Here is a 6492-nt window from a genome sequence, read left to right as displayed (position 1 = left end):
TTGGAGACTAACTGCTGGACGTAAACAGCGTATGCTGTTCTGTGTCAGCTGCGTCACATGGATACACTGTTTCTGTTCAGATCAAATCACAACATCGTAGGAAACAGATCCGGCATGACGCAGCTGACACAGAACAACATACGTTGTTTACGTCCAGAGGATACTCTCCAAAATGGCGCTACAGGGTGACGCGGAGGAGACGAATTGTTGAATAAAGTCGTTTTTTTTTTCTTTTGCGCACAAAAAGTATTCTCGTAGCTTCATAAAATTACGGTTGAACCCCTGATGTCACATGGACTATTTTACCGATCTCCTGGCTACGTCTCTGGACTTGGGAACATTTCAGTTGCATTGCTGTCTATGCAGGGTCAGACAGCTCTCAGATTCCATCAAAAATATCTTAATTTGTGTTCCGAAGATGAACGAAGGTCATTCGGGTTTGAAATGACATGAGGGTGAGTAATAAATGACAGAATTTTTATTTTTGGGTGAACTCACCCTTTAAAGCAGAATGTCCAAGCTGCTCTTTGCCATACAATCAATGTAAGTGAAGGGTGACCATGGCTTCAAAGCTAGATTTATCTTGCAAGATGATCTGTAAATTAAAAATAAATAAATACATTTCAGTCTTTTCCTCACTCAAAGCTATTGTATAGGCTGTGTATAGAAAAATTAGTCACTTGAAATAATTTTATAGTGCTTTTTGAAGCTTGTCAGCCTTTAACTAAAGTAAAATCGCATGGATTTTAAAAGTTATTCATAGAACCATAAATGCCAATAAAGAACCTTCATATTTAAGAGTGTATGCTGTACTAAATACAACAATTCTATACGGTATGACAATAGTAAAGGAGACAATCTTGAAAACATGGAACAAAGAGTTTGTACCGAAGTTTGAGACATGGCTATCGGAGTTCAGTTGTGTTGTACATATGGAGTAAATTAGGTACATTAGGTACAAATTATGACATTGCTGGGATTTTTCTGCATCTGGGAATCTTTTATTAGAAATCTTGAATGTGATCATTGGTTTCAGTAAAACAGCTCAGGTTGCTTTGGATGTGATTTCTAGGGTGTAACATAAAAAAAAAAACATGAAATTATGTGCAATAATGTATACATTTTTCATTACTGGGTAATCTAATATAACCTACTTCGTACTTACATTTTGTACTATATTTTATATCTTTTTTGATATTCTTTGTGTCTGTATAATTGTTTGTTTGTTTGCTTGGTAAAATGTTAAATGCTTTAAGTAAAATATTCAAAAACTAATATATAAAAAGAGCAGCATTATGCAAAAATATCTTACGGGTGTCAAACGGGTTCGGAACAACACGATGGTGAGTAAATCATGACAACTGGCATTTTTGGCTGAGCTATCAATTAATAATGTGCAGATGCATATCCTAAATTTATACAGTTGTGTTTTGAATATTTTCTAGGACAAAAACAAAGCATTTTTGCAACATGAAAACAGTTAATTTCTCTTTTAAACTCAAAGCAACTCAGTTTAAAGCAAAAACGTAATATTTTGCTGAAATCTAATTCCGTGCGAAGCCTTGTTTTATTCAAAACAACCTTATTTACTCCTAAAAGGCGCATATTAGTACCTATGTACCCTCAGGGCACTACTATGAACTTTTTAGGGTAAATAAGGTACGAAGAAGTCTATTTAAGTGTACTGCTCCAGTGACGAGCTGTAGTATCCCTAAAGGGAAACATTTTTTTTTTCTGATGCAAGGTTTGAGTTTTTTAAGCCACTGTTATGTGATTACAAGGAGTTATATGGATCTAATGCAGTCTTAAGTCTTAACTGTTACAAACTGCTCTCACTTTAAGGCTTGATTTACCCTCTCTGCAGTTTTGACACAAGATGGATGTTCAACGGGAGCAGCAGATCAATTTAACATTATCCTCAATTTGCAGTAATTGGATTGAGAAAACAATCCGTCATCCAGAATCAATTAAACAACATGGGATATTTTGTGGGGGCCTCGTTCTCATCGACCTCTTAAAAATGAGGCAGCGACTACTGGATTATGCTCTGCCCTTCATTCTCTCTTTCGCTCCCTCCCTCGCTTTCTCTCGCTCCCATGCATTCCCTTCACATATCTCAACTACTTCCAATAGCCCAGGGCAGTGAAGACTAATCAAGATATACTGGCGATATGCGGCTCTATCTGGCTGTTGACATTTATGCCGCTGCCCAACACAAGGTGTTTGTGCTTTATGACACCTGTCTGTCCCTGTGTTTTCACAGTGGCGACATTATCTGCAAAATAAAATATGATTTATTCTGGGTGATGTAAGAGCACACTACATCGCCTTAAGGGCCCTCATAAGTATTACTGACTGCCGTCCACTGGCACTGTCAGAGGCCATAGGAGAAGTGGGCCTGGAAGACAAGATGCCCTGCAATCGGTCACGCAGAGATTGAAAAGGTGATGTCACTGTTGCGAGAGTGACCCATGGACATGAATGTATCAGAGTGCCTCGGGCTTACCTGACCTCTCTGTGTTCCTCCACCTAAGACTGAAATAATGAGCACAAGGTTTCCCTCAGAACAACTAGAGTGACGCAGCGGCTGTCATCATGTGATATGCGCTCCTGAAATCCTTTAGATTACTTTATGCAAACACTGATAAATAGCAATGTGTTTACCACAGCAGTTTGATCGGATCCCTCCTTATGAACTCCATTTTCATCCTATCAAATATTTTATGAACCATTATCAATGTTTGGGCTTGACAGCGCAACTGAGATGTTGTAATAACACCACATAGGCAAGCAAACAACAGAGAGTTCATCTGAAAATCTGTCATCATTTACTTGCCCCATGTTATTCTAAACGTATATTTTTTTCCCCATGGAATTCTAGAAGAACTATTTATAGCAGAGCAAGAAAGGGCTCTTTTCCTTTTAATGGAAGTGAATGGTGACCAACTGTCATGGTAGGATTTTCAGTGGATAATGACTATTTTCTCACACAAAGCTCATCATGTGACTTCAGAAGCCTTTGAATATATAGCGAATAAGTCATGGAATACTTTTATGATGATTTGTGTGCTTTTTGGAACTTGATGTCCTCTAGTCACCATCCACTTTCAGTGAACAGATTTTTTCTTTTTAAGTGAACAAAAAAATGTTTTTCCTTAGTGTGAAGAACATTTTAATTCTAAAGAACTTCTAAAGATTCTAAAGGACCTTTCTCCACTATATAGAGTCTTTTGTTCCATGGAAAGGTTCCATGTACGTTAAAGGTTCTTCATTGAACCACTGACGCCAACTATAAGAACCTTTATTTTTAAAAGTGTATATGGAAATGAGCAGCATGAACATACTTTTAAACATCTTTTATGTTCAACGAAAGAAAGAAAGAAAAAATAGTCATACGAGGTGAAATAACATGAAGCTGAGTAAATAATGACAGTACTTTCATTTCTGGGCGAACAATTCCTTTAATGGAGAAAGTAGTTTGTATGTTGTTAGATAAAAAAAAAGACAAAATACTCAAAGCTGACATGTCCTTGTGTATCATTCATTCCCTGGCATGGTTTTAGTTGTGCCCTGCTTTGATAACTAAAGCAACAGCAGGCAAAAAGCTTGTTGATTCATTACTTTGAAAAAAAAAAATAAAAGCAGAAAAAGAAGATTCTTTTCCCTCTGCAGCTCTCCTCTTCTGAAGCCATCCTCCTCCCTTCAACCATGAGTGAGCAGTCTCGAGCCCCTGGGGCCGGACTCTCTTTGCCAAAAATAACTGCATTGCTCAGATCAGGCAGCGCAGTGGTCTAATCCAACTCGTGTCGTTTGGGAGGAGACGGGGGGGGTAGGGGTGGCGGCACTGGAGAACCCTACATTCACACGAGACGACTAACTACAGGAATGACTATTTGACATCATTTAGAGCTGTTAGTTGAGCTCACATTCTGATGATAAATGCTTAAAGACAACGATCAATCAACACGAGGATGGAGTCTGCCACTGTGGGCCACAAGCTGTGCTGTTTAGAGTAGATGACATTTCTCACAGGTTCCTGTTGAACCTGAGGAAGGGCAACAACGCAATAATCAATGCCAAAAACACTTCTCTTAAAGAGTATTTTTTGTGTTGTCGAGTAAAAACATCTAAAATGTTTTTCAAAAAGATAAAATGTACTTATTAAGAAGCAAATCTGTGCAAGATATTAACATGTTTTCTTATATTAAGAACATTTCTCTTGAGGTATGTTACCGTTCAAAAGTTTGGGGTCAACAAGAATTTTTAATAGTTTTATTCAGCAAGGACACATTCAATTGATCACAAAAGTGACAGTAAAGACATTTATAATGTTAGAAAAGATTTATATTTCAAATAAACGGTAATCTTTTGAACTTTTGTATTTATAAAAGAATCTAGAAAAAAACACAAATTAGTTTAAAAATAAATAAATAAATAAAATAAAATAAAATAAAATAAAATAAATAACTTTGATACTAGGAAGAAATTGTTTTTGAGCACCAAATCAGCATTTTAGAATGATTTCTGAAGGATCATGTCACACTGAAAACTGGACTAATGACTGGAGTAATGCCAAAGTTTGAAATGGCAGCATACATTTATTTTTAACCATTTTTATTAAGTTGTTTTTCTTGCTTTAAGTATATAACTTCAGTGCATTTATGATAAAACACATGAAACAAGCTACTTGCCAATTGGGTAAGAAAGAAAAAAACCCCCTCTGAAATCAAGTCTTTATGTCTCATGCAATTTTGCTCCTCTTTTTTTTTTTTTCGTTTTTTTTTTTTTTTTTTTCTTTTTTTTTTTTTTTTTTTTTACTGGAAAATAAAAAGATTTTTTGAAGTGATATTATATATGGTGCTCCAAGTCATGTGTGAGAACAGCAGAGTTCTAAAGAAACGTGAAATTGAAATATATTGCACTTGGCTTCACTGCAGTGGATTATTTCAGATCTACCATTTAGTTATAATGTCTCTATGGAGATAGAAATGAACTAGTTCATATTTGTAATGGCACCAAGGAAGCAGACAGAGCTTTTTTTTGTTACTTATTCGTCATCTGTGCGCTCAGGGGGAAAAAAAGAGAGAGAGTAATCAAACAATGGAAATTACTGGGGCTCGGTTCAAGATGTGTGTGCACACACAAATTCCTGTCTTGTCACAATAACAGCACACTTTTTTTAAGACAGAGACAACATCTGTCAGCAAATAGACTTGTGGTTGTGTCCATGGACAGATCTCCACACCGCCAGCACAGGCAGAGAGACAACCTATCAATGGTATAATCAAAAAATCAATCAAACCATCAGGACTGCATTCACTCCCTCTGTGCAGTCTTCAGGTCAGCAAATCAACACAAAGACACGCCAGTCAACCAATCAGACCAAGTGAATGGTACATATTGGGTAGAGGTCACTCATCAAACAATCAGCTAATAAGGCTCCAAATAATAAGTAATCATACAGACCAGCAGCCTCCCTAGAGAGGGTAAACAAGTCAATTGTGGCCAAGCAGACCTCTCGGCGCACACCACACCCCAACTGTTGGAGCTGTTGTGCCAGCGCTTCTAAAATAATGGCAGCCCGTCTGTGTGCTAAATGTCAGTACGGGGGAGGTGGAAATGCAATAAAGCTCGTAAAAAATGGTTTTGTTAAACAATAACAAAAAATGGACAAATATCCTCTGATTGGAAGCTGCATTCAGAAAGCACAGTAGCTTTGTCTTAATGACAACATGAATTCAAAATCAACCCTTTATGATTTATTAATAAATGTCCCTGGTCCTACTGCGCATGATTTATCACATTATTTAAAAAATAAAAATAAATAAATCAAAATATACTACTGTTCAAAGGTTTAGGGTCATTTTGTATTACTTTCGAAAGAAATCTCTTATGCTCACCAAGACTGCATGTATTTGAAAAAAAAAAGAAAACACAGTAAAATGGTAATATTGTGAAATATAATTACAATTACAATAAGTTCAACTGTTTAAAATAACTGCTATTATAAAATGTAGTTTATTCCTGTGATGGTGAAGCTGAATTTTCAGCAGCCATTACTCCAGTCTTCAGTGTTACATGATGACATTCTGATTTGGTGCTCAAGAAACATTTCTTATTATCATCAATGTTGAAATCTGTTGTGCTGCTTAATATTTTTGTGGAAACCATGTTCCATTTTTTCAGGATTCTTTGATGAAGGGAAAGTTAAAAAACAGCACTTATTTGAAATATAAATCTTCTTTTGTAACGATGTAAAAGTCTATACTGTCACTTCTGATCAATTTAATGCGTACTTGCTGAACAGAAGACTTACAAAAAAAATCTTAATGTACTGACCCCAAACATTTCAAGTAGTGTATTTTCAAAAACAATTTTTTTTTTTTTTTTTTATCAAAATGTAACTTTTTTTTAGCCTCTGAAACGAATTTCTTTTTATAAATCAAACCAAACCCTGATGAATACATCAACTCTCACCCTACATCCTTTCCT

General features: G+C 36.0%; 1 protein-coding gene across 1 annotated transcript in view; it reads right to left on the bottom strand.

Annotated features, from left to right (window-relative positions):
- The window catches only part of LOC107674380 (cadherin-7-like), a 75432-nt gene that overhangs the window by 6061 nt on the left and 62879 nt on the right, over positions 1-6492 (bottom strand). The window lies entirely within an intron of this gene.

This window comes from Sinocyclocheilus anshuiensis, unplaced genomic scaffold, assembly GCF_001515605.1.
Source record: "Sinocyclocheilus anshuiensis isolate Anshui unplaced genomic scaffold, SAMN03320099.WGS_v1.1 scaffold962, whole genome shotgun sequence".
NCBI lineage: Eukaryota > Metazoa > Chordata > Actinopteri > Cypriniformes > Cyprinidae > Sinocyclocheilus > Sinocyclocheilus anshuiensis.
Note: the sequence above shows the minus strand (reverse complement) of the source record. Positions and strands in the feature narration are given on the sequence as shown.